This window comes from Polypterus senegalus, chromosome 9 (assembly GCF_016835505.1).
Source record: "Polypterus senegalus isolate Bchr_013 chromosome 9, ASM1683550v1, whole genome shotgun sequence".
NCBI lineage: Eukaryota > Metazoa > Chordata > Cladistia > Polypteriformes > Polypteridae > Polypterus > Polypterus senegalus.
The window spans coordinates 12,419,645-12,435,116 of NC_053162.1; positions in this window are offsets into that span (position 1 = coordinate 12,419,645).

The window sequence follows — 15,472 nt, forward strand, 5'->3', positions numbered from 1 at the left end:
AGACGTGTCCCACAGTTGAAGAGAAAAATAAAGTCTTTGTGTTTTTATACGTGCCTCCGTGTCTTTCTGTGTCGGGTCAGGCGCTTAAATAGCGCCTTTGTTACAAGTCCTTGATCGGCAAGAACATTAGAACACTCTAGACGAGAACAGGCCATTCAGCCCAACAAAGCTTGTCAGTCCTATCCACTTATTTCTTCTAAAATGACATCAAGTTGAGTTTTGAAGGTTTCTAAAGTCTTACTGTCTACCACACTACTTGGCCGCTTATTCCAAGTGCCTATAGTTCTTTGTGTAAAGAAAAACTTCCTAGTGTTTGTGTGAAATTTACCCCTAACAAGGTGAGACAGGTTCTTGCAATTGCATCCATCTACCAGCTGTTAACAGCCTTATAGGCCCCCAGCCAAAGCAGTGCACTGGGGCCTCTACCTACACAACTACTCAAGGCAAGTCACAACATACATAGATCAGAAACGGGGCCCCTATGCTTGTGGGGCCCCCAGGCAACTGCCCAGCGTGCCCAAGTGTTAAGACGGCCCTGGTTCCGCTTCCATTCTGTGTTTTGTCTCCTCATCATTTCTCATGAGTCCCACTGCCATTGTGCCATCAGCAAACTTGATAACTTTGCAGTAACTCACATGAAGAAACACAAACTGTCCATAAATAAATGGCACATTCACAAGTAGTGACGCATACTTGTAACTTTTTTTAATACCAAAATACCACAACACCACATCCTGCCAGTCATACTTCTACAGAGAGCACCCTTGGTGGGTAGGTAGCCGCTCACAAAGCACGTGCAGTTCTGCAACTCATTCTACATGCCATTTATCCAAAAAAATAGACAGAAGGGAGGAAAGACACAGACAGCAAAGCAAAATTCAAAATGTTTGTTTAAACCAGTAGGGGGGCATTGCAGCACCCTAAGCCCCAGACACAATCTCACAGACACAAATCCTAGGTGTAAATACACATGTTTTTATAGAAAATATCTTACTTGCAGAAGTCTTCTTTATAATAGTATAATATAATATCCATGCATTCATTACGTCCCGGCTTGACTACTCTAATTCCTGCCTTTTTGGTATCAGTAAAGCCACTCTTTCTAGACTCCAACTGGCTCAAAATGCGGCTGCAAGGCTTCTAACTGGAAGTACCAGAATCCAACACATTTCACCGATTTTAAAAACCCTACACTGGCTGCCGGTTAGATTCAGAATTGATTTTAAGATTCTCCTCCTAACCTATAAGGCATTAAACGGTCTAGCCCCCGCCTATTTGAGTGTCTTGCTCCATTGTCACAATCCCCCTCGTGTTCTTAGATCCGCAGATCAGCTGCTCCTAACCGTTCCCAAGGCATGTTTTAAAGCTCGTGGTGAAAGGGCTTTCTCCGTCTGTGCACCCAGGCTCTGGAACTCCCTGTCCTTAGTGGTTAGGCAAGCCGCTTCAGTCGCCACATTTAAATCTCACCTAAAAACGCACTTCTTCACATTGGATTTTAATTCTTAACCTGTTTCATTTTCCACTTGCCTTTTGCTATTTTCTCTATTTTATTTGGTCCCCTTACCTGTTTTTAGTATCTCTGTTTTAATTCTCTCTTAATGTTTGTTTTTAATATTTTGCTTTTAGTCCTGCTTGTTGTAACTGTACAGCGCTTCGGTCAGTTGTAATGCTGTGTTTTTAAGCGCTCAACAAATAAATATGGTATGGTATGGTATGGTAGTGGTTGCACAACACAAAACTTTTTTTGTCTCTCTTTCTTTCTTCACATCCACTCCTCCCACCCGATTCCAGCTCGCCCAGATGACATCGAGCGGCTTCTTTCATCTTAGACCCAGGAGTACTTCCACTGCTAGGCCATAGCCCTTTGGAAGTACTTCTGTGTCAAATGGAAGTTCCACAAAGTGGGGATCTCATGTCCCTGTGGCAGGACCCACAGAACCTGACTAGGGTACCCTATGGGACTCCAGTTCTCAGTATGCCTTGCGGGAGTCTCCACATTGGCCACCCAGCCAGGTAAAGTTCTTCAGTCTATAACCACCGGGAAGCCAAAGTGCCCTACCTGCACTTTGGCATCTTTTATCAACAACAACAACAACATTTATTTCTATTGCACATTTTCATACAAATAATGTAGCTCAAAGTGCTTTACATGATAAAGAAAGAGAAAGAAGACAAAGTAAGAATTAAAATCAGAGAACACTAATTAACTCTTTCAGGGCTGATGTCGACTTTTGTCAAAAGAAGGAGTTGATGATGGTCATCGACTGTAAACTCTGATAAAACCAACCGTTACGTTGGGCTCTCGTTGATAGAAAGAAAGTTAGATTCATTGGTTTGACCGAGATTCCATGCGCTGTCGTGAGTAACAAGGTGCACACAATGGCAAAAATGGCGCATGACATCTGGCGAGAGATCAAATCGAATGCGAAAAGCAAAATAGTCCATGGATGGTGCGTTGCCTATTATCTCTAAACTGGACTATGACTTGTCAGACTCAGATTTTGATACAAGTAATCAAAAATGAATGTGAGGGTCCAGCTTCAGCTGATCGGTGCCCAGCTAGTCATGGCACTGACAATGTTTGCCAGGGAGGACTGCCACTTAACAGTGATAAGATGTAGAAACCAGATTGTAATGGACTGTGACCATGACCACCGCTTGCTGTCCCAGCCACGTGAAGATAGCCTGGCAGCAAACTTGACAAACTGGCAGCCACAGCATGGAGCAACATACGTTTCAGGTTGATTTCAGTGTGAAAGCATAATTTTTTGGAAAAATATTCAGCCCTCAAAGAGTTAACATAGAATAAAAGTAAGGTCCGATGGCCAGGAAGGACAGAAAAAACAAAAAAAAACTCCAGACGGCCGGAGAAAAAAATAAAATCTGCAGGGGGTCCAGGCCACGAGACCACCCAGCCCCCTCTAGGCATTCTACCTCACATCAATGACCTCAATCAGTCCTCATTGTATTCAGAGTTCACAAGGAAGAACTTGATGATGACGGTCATGTGAACTTCTGGCCTTTAATCCATCAATGGAGGAACATCACGGTGCTTTGATCAGGTGGTGGTGGCGCAGGTCGCCACCCCAGAAAACTGGAAAAAGAACAGAAAGTAGGGGTTAGTACGGATTTTGAATATGAATACTATGAATAATAATGATAATTAATTGAATATGCAGAGTATCAGGATTGAACTAAGATGAAACTATGAGAAAGCCATGTTAAAGTTTTTTAAAGTGCTCCACCATATTAGCCTGGCGAATTCCTATTGGCAGGCTATTCCAGATTTTAGGTGCCTAACAGCAGAAGGCCGCCCGCCTCACCACTTCTTTTAAGTTTAGCTCTTGGAATTCTAAGCAGACACTCATTTGAGGATCTAGGGTTACGATTTAGAGTGTAAGGTGTCAGACATTCTGAAATATAAGATGGAGCAAGATCATTTAAGGCTTTATAAACCATAAGCAGGATTTTAAAGTCAATTCTAAATGACACAGGTAACCAGTGTAGTGACATCAAAACTGGAGAGATGTGTTCGGATTTTCTTTTCCTAGTTAGGATTCTAGCAGCTGCATTCTGCACTCGTTGCAAGTGATTTATGTCTTTTTTGGGTGGTCCTGAGAGGAGTGCATTACAGTAATCTAGTCGACTGAAAACAAACGCGTAAATTAATTTCTCAGCAGTCTTCTAGAACATGCAGGGAACATCTTGCTCTTTTTTGAGCCTACTGATTGCCATGACCTCAAGGGCAGGTAAGGGACCAGAACACATCTTGATAGGGACGCCAGCACATGTGTTGCCATCCATCACACAGAATTTAAAAAGCTGTTACCATTCATGTCTACTGGGTCATTATGGGCTTTTCTTGTCATTTCATAGGAATTTTGTAGGTGCTCGGTAGTGTTACCCATTTTCAGAGTGCTTAAGATCAATTTGTGCAGAGGTTTGTTCCTCGTCGCATATCAGTTTTTGTTTCTGAAAACCCCAACTGGTTTGTGTCCATAATTTTCACCATCTTTTTTGTTACATCTGAAGCCTCATTCTGGCTGATCTTATGGACAAAGACGACTTATTTGGACCAAGCCGACTGATATGAATATATGAAGATTTTGTTGGTCACTACATCTTAATGATTTATCTACAGTAGTATTATTTTTTTTGTATGTATTGTTATATTTTACTTGTTGATTGATGAGGAATTCATTTTATTTTCTGGATTTGCTCTTATTTTGTGTCTGCCTCATCTTCTTCAGCTCTTCCAGGTATTCTGAGCGTGCAGCTAAGACATTTCTTTTTGCATTTTATTGATTTTATTAAAATCGAATTACAGTGGGTCCTCAGGTTACAATGTCTTGACATATAACGTTTCGAGTTTACAACACTCTCCCATAAAAACTTAAAAAAATTGAGACATGAGAATGAATATAGGTAAGGATTTTTTTACACTCATTTTTTTCTGTTACTACAGTACAGTATACAGTACAGTATATTTATGTCCTTTTCCTTTTTCTGTGGCTTAGTTGTGTTTTTATGTTCTAGATTATGATTTTGCAAATGTGTTAAGATAGGTAAGTGACTTAGGCTAGAGTGTGTTTTGACTTACACCAAAATTCGGGTTACGTCACTGTTGTAGGAAAGGAACTGTGTCGTAACCCGAGGACCCCCTGTAACCTTCCATACAAGCAAGTCAAGTTTAACAATAACAAATCAACCCCCCCCCCACCCATGAGAAAGAGAGCAAGGCCAGCAGAGTAAAACTTTAAACTATTAAAAGTAAATGAATAGATAAATGAATACTGCGGTGAGCTGGCACCCTGCCCAGGGTTTGTTTCCTGCCTTGCGCCCTGTGTTGGCTGGGATTGGCTCCAGCAGACCCCCGTGACCCTGTAGTTAGGATGTAGCAGGTTGGATAATGGATGGATGGATAAATGAATAAAAATAAATAGAATAAGAAAGAGGGGAGAGAATCTGCTTCTTCGGTTTAAATGCTTATTCTAAAATGTTATTGATTAGATCCTGCCAGGTGAGAATTTGATTTTTTTCCAATTTCAAATAGCATATAACATCAGTTGAAATAATAATTTATAATACCTGCAACAGGTGTTTCAAACATATTGTCAGGGATGCCAGGAGCAACGACCCGGCCGGGACACCGTCAGGGACCGGAAGAGGGTCAGAGCCCACCCTGGATCACATGGGGGCCGCTTTCCTGGTTGCTCTGGGGGCCACAGCTACAGGGGGCCCGTGGTCACCGCCAGGAGGCGCCCCAATGCCTTGGGGACCTGTTACCCCAGCACTTCCGCCACACCAGGAAGTGCTGGGGGGAAGATTTAGGATGGCAGCCGGAGAGCTGCCGGGAGGCAGCCGGCACTTCCCCCACGCTGGGGTGTGGCCAGAGGAGGAATGCCGGGAACACCTGGGGCTCATCCGGGGACTGTTTAAAAGGGGCCGTCTCCATTCATTCAGCGCTGGAGTCGGGTGGAAGCAGGACAAGGCATGAGGAGAGTGTGGAGGTGGCCCGGAGAAAGGCATTTGTGGCCAGGACTGTATGGATTGGGGTTTGTTGTGCACTTTATACTGAGTCTGAGTGCCTTTAAATTGTAAATTTTTGTAAATAAATACGTGTGGTGGTGATGAACAACATGTCCGCCTGTCTGTGTCCGGGACGGCTCGACATCTGGCGTAGTCGGCAGGATGCTCTGCCTGTTACAAGGCGGGGACCTGTTAAACAAAATTTTGTTGTGGACGGCCCGGCGTAGCAGGGGATCCCACCCATGTACCGCGGGGGCTGCGTGCACACAGCCCCGCGGGGTAAAGGAACCCCATGGACCGCCAGTCCGCATGAAGGCCATATTTCCCTGATACGGGTGGGCGGTGTGCCTGCTAGGAGTGCAGCGGTCTCCAACGAGCGCTGCTGGAGGCGCCCGGGACGGCTGGAGTCGGGAGGAGGCAGGACGAAGAACAGAGGAGGTGTGGAGGCGGCCCGAAGAGAGGCATTGTGGCCAGGACTGAGAATATTGGGGTATTGTGCACTAATTTGGGTCTTAGTGACCATTATTTGGGTCTGTGTGACCATTGAACTTGTCTGTAAATATTGTAAATAAATGTGTGGTGGTTGAGAAACAACATGTCCGCCTGTCTGTGTCCGGGCCAAGTCCACAGTATACACAAGCATATTATACTTTACTCTGTCTTTTCTTCCTCCACACATTCCAGGTGAGCTTTGTTTGTCCTCCACTCCCGACGCCAGCTCCAGTGTCATCTCACTGCATTGGAGTTGGGAGGCTCCCTTTAATCTTGAACTCAGGAGTGCTTCCAGGGTCGAGACCGTTACCTTTTGGAAGCACTTGTGGTGTCACATGGAATCTGCAAGCTCTTTTTCTGGCGCCACCCAAGGATCCCTAATAGGGTCATCCTTCTGGACTCCAACTCCCTGGTAACCCTGCCACCCAGTCAGAGAAACAGTACCAGCTCTCATGTGCATTAAAATGGCATTAGGCCCTTGTCTTTCTTTCCATTGCTCATCCCCGATACCAATTAAGACTCTGCTCGGACAGGCTGCATCTCCATTCCAGTGGTCTTTCTATTGCATCTGCTTGACTTGCTAAGGAATCTTATGAATCTAACCCTAACCCTGCCCCTAACCCTAATCCTCAATCCCCATCCGAATGCCAGACCATGCTCTGCGGTACTTACCATTTGAAGCCAGTCAGAGAAACAGTATACCCTGTGGCTTCATTTGACTGTATACCCCTGTGGGAGCATACGTGACAAATAAAATATAAATCTCTTAAACAACAAAATCAAACTCTCCCATTCTGCTAAGGTGCTATTGCCTTTGAGGTCAGTCTATTCACGCCACCTTCAGTTGCATTGTGGGTCCCCCCCCCCTTCCTTCCTTTCTCGTTCTCTCGCTCTCTCAGTTTGCCTCTTGATTCAATGCCATCTGCACACCAGCCGGGCTGCTCTTTATAACCCCTTGAGAAGACTGTGGTTGCTTCTTTCCACTTCCACTATGCATCTGTGCCAGGACGGTGGAAAAATTCTGCCTCCATCAGTGGCTTTTTTGGTTGATTCATGGGTGCTTTTTATTAAAATTCCAATTGAATTGCTAAGGCAGTGCAAAGTTTTCCACCAACAAAACAAACATCAGATGTCATTGATTTACCAGCCACTGGCACTCGGTTTACACTTTCATTCTAAAGGCTGTTAAAGAAGGATCTGCCAGTGGCTAATGAAACCCTCAGGCCAATGAATTTTCCACCCTTTCTTTACAGGCATCTTTCCTGTCAGTTTATTGTGTGATTTCTTATTTTTAAGTATTCACTTAAAGAGTTATTTATTTTCCAGTCTCCTGCCTCCATGTCCCCTGTTTTCAACACCTCAGTCTGCCTTGTTGCCAGGTGCCCAGGCTCTGAGGACCAGCTTCTGCATCCTCCTGGGGTCCTGGCACACTCTACAACACTGAGGAGCGAGCCTGATGCTCTCCAGCTATCTGCTCTTCACGGAAAATCCACCCCGCTGATCGCAGGCACCAGGGAACCAGGTGAGTTTGTCTTTATACACAAAATGTGCCCAAGAAGGAATTGCATAAGGCAACGGGATCAACACACCACAAATATTATGGTGGGAAAATGACAAAAACAAGGGCTGGCACTGGCACTTTTTGGGCTTCACAAGTGTGTCATCTTTATTTTAATTTCTTATTTTGTCTTTTATTGTTCTTTTCTTCATTATGTAAAGCACTTTGAGCTACTTTTTGTATGAAAATGTGCTATATAAATAAATGTTGTTGTTATCAAAGCCTTTAGAAAAATAAAAAGAATAAGTGAAAAAGAAATGTCTTTCACGACTTAAAGGTGTGACAGAATTATTTGTATGGGGGCCAAGCCTAGCCCTCCATTGCTCTCATCACCACAATTTGAAACTTGGTAAAGAAGTGAGATAAAAGAGCAGAGCGTTACTTTCCAGTTAGTGGTCAACATCATTGGCTCCCTTGCATTTAGGGTACATTATGTATAATATTTTGACAAAAAAAGAAGGTGTCTGTGTAACTTAGATGTAGTAATTTCTGATAAAAAAACAAAATGTGGAGCCGCGTTTATCAAGGGTCTCACAATGAATCCTAGGAATTGCACTAAATGCCACACTGTGATAAGAGTTGGTCTCACCCAAGTGTAGGACATAAGGAATACCCATGAAGCGTCCTACACCTACCCACTCTTATCCATCCATCCATCATCCAACCCACAATATTCTAACTACAGGGTCACGGGGGTCTGCTGGAGCCAATCCCAGCCAACACAGGGTGCAAGGCAGGAAACAAACCCCGGGCAGGGCACCAGCCCACCGCAGCACTCTTATCTAGAAGCAGGAATTCACTCTTGAAAATGAACAACAGCCCAAGCTGCAAAAAGGAAATCATGATAACCTTTTATAGTTTTCTGACAGAAACAACAACAATAAGACTAATACTACCACTAATAAAAATAATGATAATATTCAAAGTAGTAGCAGAAGAAGAGGAAGGACAAGATAAGGTCGGAAATAGAATGTTATTAGGATGTTTTGTAGCTTTGTGATATTAACACTAAGGCTGCACCACAATGATAATACTAATACTACTACTACTATTACTACTAATAATAATTATGATAATAATAATAATTTTCAAAGTAGTAATAATAGCAGAAGAAAAAAAAGTCAAAGAATAAGAAGAAGGAAAACATAAGGTAGGAAACAGAAAAATCACAATGATGTTTTGTAGTTTTTTGATAGTAACGCAAAGGCTGCACCACAACGATAATATTAATAACTACTAATAATAATACTCAAAGTAGTAATAATAGCAGAAGAAAAACATAAATTATAAAATAGAAAATCATGACAATGTTTTGTAGTTTTCTAATACTATTAATAATAATAATATTCAAAGTAGTGATAATGGAAGAAGAAGAAGAAGAAAAAGAAAAAGAAAAACATAAAGTAGGAATTAAAAAATCATGATGAAGTTTTGTAGTTTTCTGATACTAACAGTAAGGCTGCACCACAATGATAATACTAATAACTACTGCTACTCCTAAAATTCAAGTTATGTATATGGAGTGTTATTTGAGTTTAAAAAATTCGATGAAAATTAAAATAAAATAAAAAATACTACTAATAATAATAATAAGAAGAAGAAGATTAATATTCAAAGTAGTAGTAGTAGCAGCAGAATAAGAAGGAAAACATAAGGTATAAAATAGAAAATCGTGATGATGTTTTGTAGTTTTCTGATACCACAATGATAATACTAATAATACTACCACTAATAATAATAATAATAATAATAATATTCAAAGTAGTAGCAGAAGAAGAAGAAGGAAAACATAATAAAGTAGGAAATCATGATGATATTTTGTGGTTTTCTGGTACTAACACTAAGGCTGCACCAAAATGATAATACTAATACTTCCACAAACAATAATAATATCCAAATGAGCAGTAACAGAAGAACACGTAAAAAAAGAAGGAAAACATAAAGTATATAATAGAAAATCATGATGATGTTTTGTAGTTTTTTGATACTAATGCACCACAACGATAACTAACAATGACACTAATATTAATAGTTTTCAAAGGGGCAGAAGAAGACAAAGTAGAAGAAGATGAACAACAACAACAACAAAGAAAACAGAATAAGGTAGGAAGTAGGAAATCATGATGACGTTTTGTAGTTTTCTGATACTAACGCTAAGGTTGCAGCATAATGATAATACTAACACTACTACTATTACTACAGATAACAATAATACTAATAATAATAATAGTATTCAAAATAGTAGTAGTAGTAGAAGAAAAAGATGAAGAAGAAGTGAAGAAGAAGGGAAACAAAATAATGAAGGATATTGCGTTAAGCTCACCATTTTACAACAACATCATAAATAATACATCATCTTCTGCCATCTCTTAGTGAGTTTAGGACAGCTGAGGAGCTCTCCTAAATCTTAATTAATCAAGGAGGAGTTTCTTAATTTATGAAAATTGATAAAATGCTTTTACTCCTATTCTCACAATAAGGGCTTGCACAGAAATCAATACTAGACATTGGCCTTCTCTAGGGATCATTGCAAGGTCAAAATCCCATTCTCTTTAAAAAAAAATGTTATTCGCCTTCATGAAAGCTCCACCCACAGCAAGGAACCAATGAGAATGTGTGTTTCTGTGGCTCATTCACACATGACAACTGCACGTGCAAATGATTGATTCTTTTCATATCATAGATCAGGAACAGTAAACTAATAAATGAACTACAAATGACAGCACATGGCAAGACACCAATTGCACTGTGATAAAGCTGGATGACGCATCTTACTCAATTTTGGCGACAGCCTTCCTCTTTGTCACACCTCCTGAAATGTCATCCCTCATCCCCAGGTTGGGAACCCTGCATTAAAGCTATCATTCAATGGTTTGATTCAAGTCATGTGAGTACTAACAACTGATAAGTCGAATTTTACTGCAATAGAAATGAAAGTTTTTTGTTGAAATTGACTGGAGTTGTTTGTAAGGGTACCAATAATCACATCCAGGTTGGAAAATGTCAGAAAATCAGAAATTATGACATCTAAGTTGCACAGACATCTTTTTTTTGTAATATAAATTTGATCGAATGCTTAATTGATACCGAAAGGTGCATACGGCATTGACAATTTACTTCCATCTGCTCCTGTCTTGCTCTACATGTTCTGCTTCACCCCATGTTAGGTTCATCTCCTTTAGCTCATCTATTGCAGTTTGCTGTTACTTTGTTTTAGGCCAGCCTTGTTTGCGTTTCCCAGGTGGTGTCCATCTCACACCATCCTTAGGTATACAGTTCTAGCCCATTCTGAGGACTTGGCCAAACTATTTTAAGCATTGGTGCTTGATCTCCAGCACCACGCTCTGGCTCTTAGTTTTACATGTAAAGGTCTTCATTAGAGATCTTCTCAGGCCAGAAGATATGACAGATCTTCCTGAGACATCCATTGCGGAAGGCGTTGATCTTATTCATGTCCCCTTTACAACACACCAGCATTCATTTTATTTACTTTATTATATTTATAAAGCACTTTGCACCCAATATGCACAGATTTCTTTCTAACAACAGAAAAAAAAAATAATCTCTCTATTATATTAAAAAAGTTTTCCATCATTTCCATGTTTTTGAGCCTTGACCACTCCCCCTCCACACTGCTCGCCCAATCATTACTCCTACAGTGCACATCCTCTCTCCGTACCACCCCATGACACTCTCAGTGCTAGTTCACCCTTCAACACGGTAATAATGGCAAGGCAAAACAGCAAAAAGCAAATCTATTCAAAAATGTTGAAATTTACATTGCAATAGGAAGGGAGTGGTAAGAGCTGATAATGATGGTTAGAAAAAAAAGAAAATGAATCAAAAAAGAGCCATATGTAATAAAAATCAAGAACAAAGAGAATCATCCAGTAAATGAAAAAAAAATTATCCTGGACAATATGCGAACAGAAATGCAAAAAATTAACATTTATAGAATGTAAATTAGAGGATAAAGTAATTCATAATATTGTTTATTGGGGACATTAATGTAATTAGATTCTTAATTTTCTTTTTATTACGTTTTACTATATCTTACTGTTTTACTTCTACTTTGATTTTTTTACTTTTACTTTTTACTACGGGTGGCACGGTGGCACTGCTGCCTCCCAGTAAGGAGACCTGGGTCTCCTCCCGGGTCCTCCCTGTGTGGAGTTTGCATGTTCTCCCTTGTCTGCGTGGGTTTCCTCCCACAATTCAAAGACATGCAGATTAGGTGCATTTGTGATCCTGAATTGTCCCTAGTGTGTGCTTGGTGTGTGTGTGTGCGTGTGTGCCCTGCGGTGGGCTGGCGCCCTGCCCGGGGTTTATTCCTGCTTTGTGCCCTGTGTTGGTTGGGATTAGCTCCAGCAGATCCCTGTGACCCTGTAGTTAGGATATAGCGGGTTGGATAATAACTGACTGACTTTTTACTGTGTTTTATTTTTCATTGGTATTTAAAGTGGACAGTTAATTTTGAAATATTCATGTAACTGATTTTCTGTCTATAATAACTAAGGATAAAACCATCTTCCTCCTGTGCCGCATGCTCTTCTATATAACTCATCTCTTTCTCTAACAGAGGAGCGCCCCCACACCCTTCAAGCAGCTCAGCCACGAAATAACAGGCACCCAGCATCCGCCCCCATGGGTTGGTAAGCAAAGTGAGCAGTTGGTGGAGCCCCCTAGTAAAAGTAAAAGTACAATATAAAACTGGGTCGATAACAACAACGAAAAAGAATAAAATTAGCAATTCATCACAGCTAAAAACAAACAAAACAGATAAAATACATAATAGAAAGATATAAGAACAACCTAACAAGAAAGAAATGCCTGGCTAAGATAATATATTTTGAATTGAGTTGTAAATGTAGTTACAGAATTAGATGCTCTGATATCAAGGGGGAGACAGTTTGGGGGCCATAACAGATTAGGTTCTATCCCCTTTAGTGTATAACAAGTAAGCACCGGTCAAACAATCTAAGAGGTCTACCTGTATGATAAAAGTTGAGCGTGTCTAGAGGTTAAAAGTGGGATCCTAAACTGCATCCTATAACTAACTGGCAGCCAATGTAATGAGGCTAAGATAGGGGTGATATGAGCGGAGTCCTGGCGAGGAGTCTTGCAGCAGCACTTTGCACCAGTTGCAGCCTAGACAGATTGGTTTTGCTAAGACTAGAGAGCAAGAAGTTACAATAATCCAGCCGTGAAGTAATAAAAGTGTGAATTAGTTTCTCGGTGTCCCTGAAGCCCAGCATGGGTCTGAATTTAGCAATAATCTTTAAAAGATACAAACAATACTGAACCATTTTTCTGACAAAAAAATTCAAAGTTTAACCTAGAGCCGTACAAAAGAACAGGTTTGACATTGCTGTTATAAAGTCTGACCTTCGTTCTCAGGCTGTACAATTTGAACCTTCAGATGGGCTTATATACTGTATATAAAATCCAACATCTGTCTGTCTGTCTGTATGTCTGTCCGTTTTTCACAAGAGAACCACTTAACGGATTTAGATCGGGTTTTATTTATATAATTTGGGTGAACATTCTGGTTGATTTTGTGACTTCTCTCATCACACTAAGTATCACAGTTCGCTTGCGTTACCGATTTATTTGCACAAATACGAGAGAGACACTACGGGCTGAGGGAAAAGGGGGGGGGCCCTCCTCACAAACGCACCAGCCTCAGGGCATTCCGTACCTTGGCTTAGACTAGCAAATGGGAGAACTAATTAACAGATTTAGATCAGGTTTTTTTCTATAATTTGCTTGAACATTCCGGTTGATTTTGTGACTTCTTTCATCTTTGCTAAGTATCATAGTATGCTTGCATTACTGATTTATTTGCGCGAATCTGAGAGAAACGCTGCAGGCTGAGAGGAGGGGGGCAGGGCCTTCCTCACTCACGAAGCAGCCTCCGTTCGAGTCGTTTGACCTCAAGCCATGTGTTGGAGTGTACCTTGCCTCCGCTTAGCTAGCAATTCCTGTTTGTTCAACAGACATTATCATCCAAGAGATTGTTAAGGAGTAACGTTTGATGTTTTTGAGAGAGAGATCAGAGCGACGTTTGTTTTAGAGGGTAGCTGCTGACTGCCACAGATATCACGGCCATGTGCTTTTCTCCCCAAGTAGGGGATGCTCTTCCATCAGAGCTGAACACGATCAGATACAGTGCCAACATCTGAGCGTGCCTACCTCCCGCTTGGTCAGAATTACATTTTTTTTTATTGATTTTTAAAGTCTGTCCTGTTTCACTACTACATGGGCGGAGCCACAGGGGACAGCTAGTAAAATATAAAAACCTATACAGTCAACCCTCGTTTATCGCAGTTAATCCGTTCCAGACTCTGCTGCGATAAATGAATTTCCGCGAAGTAGGATTCTTTATTTATAAATCGAATATATATTCGCAGTTAGAGCATAGAAAACCTGTTGATGACCTTCTAAATACATTTTCTAACATTATTAGAGCCCTCTAGACATGAAATAACACCCTTTAGTCAAATGTTTAAACTTTGCTTCATGACAAGACACAGATGACAGTTTCGTCTCACAATTAAAAGATTGCAAACATATCTTCCTCTTCAAAGGAGTGCGCGTCAGGAGCAGAGAATGTCATAGAGAGAGAGAGAGTGAGAAAAGCAAACAATCAAAAATCAATAGGGCTGTTTGAGCTTTTAAGTATGCGAGGCACCGCCGGACAAAGCAGCTACAAGGAAGGTAGCAATGTGAAGGTAGTCTTTCAGCAGAGGAGCGTCCGTATCCTTTAGGCCAGTGTGCGAACACCCCCTCTGCTCACACCCCCTCCATCAGGAGCAGAGAATGTCAGAGAGAGAGAGAGACAAGCAAACAATCAAAAATCAATACGTGCTGTTTGGGCTTTCAAGTATGCGAAGCACCGTACGGGAAGCATATTGTATATCACTGAGGAGTTTTATTTAATATGTAATACGTGCTCTGATTGGGTAGCTTCTCAGCCATCTTGCAATAGTGTCCCTTGTATGAAATCAACTGGGCAAAGCAACTGAGGAAGCATGTACCATAAATTAAAAGACCCACTGTCCACAGAAATCCGCGAACCAGCAAAAAATCTGTGATATATATTTAGATATGCTTACATTTAAAATCCGCGATAGAGTGAAGCCGCGAAAGTTGAACCGCGATATAACGAGGGATCACTGTATATATAAAAGTCTATGTATGTATATATGTATGTATGTATATATGTATGTTCCAGAATCACTTCCGTACAGCTGGAGCGATTTTCATGAAACTTGGTGCACACGTTTCTCACTGGTTAACTAAAAACACTGTAGGGTGAAATCAACCCTAGCCCACCCCCTTCTGGGTAGGGTGGGAGGTGTTCTTGTGGTCTTGTATGGTCTTGTATGCAGGTTATCATCAAGTTGACACTCGGAACGACCACCAGAGGGCGAACTGGAGGTGACTGCCAGCATTCTTTATGTTTGAGCGTCACCACCGCGCCCCTGTTGCTTTCAAATTAAATAGAGTTAGCCGGTTCTGAGCGTCAACTGGATGATAACACACATACAAGACCGCAACACATGCACATTAGTGAGTCTTCATTGTTTGTTAATTTATTTTTGTTGTTTTTTTTTTTAATTATATTTTTCACAAACAATTAAAAAAAAACACTTTATTTTTCTCCCGGGCAATGCCGGGTATTTCAGCTATGTTAGCAAGTACTGTATTATTATATAATATGTATTTGAACAAACTATTAAAATTTAAGGATGATATAAAATGAGTATATTTATTATTATTTCTGAAGATACTGTACATAACATACCTAAAATGCAAGGGGGGAAATAGTGTTAAACCACAACTGTGATTTAGATGGATCTTGGTGCTTTTGACTGCCGAGGCTGCAATGCC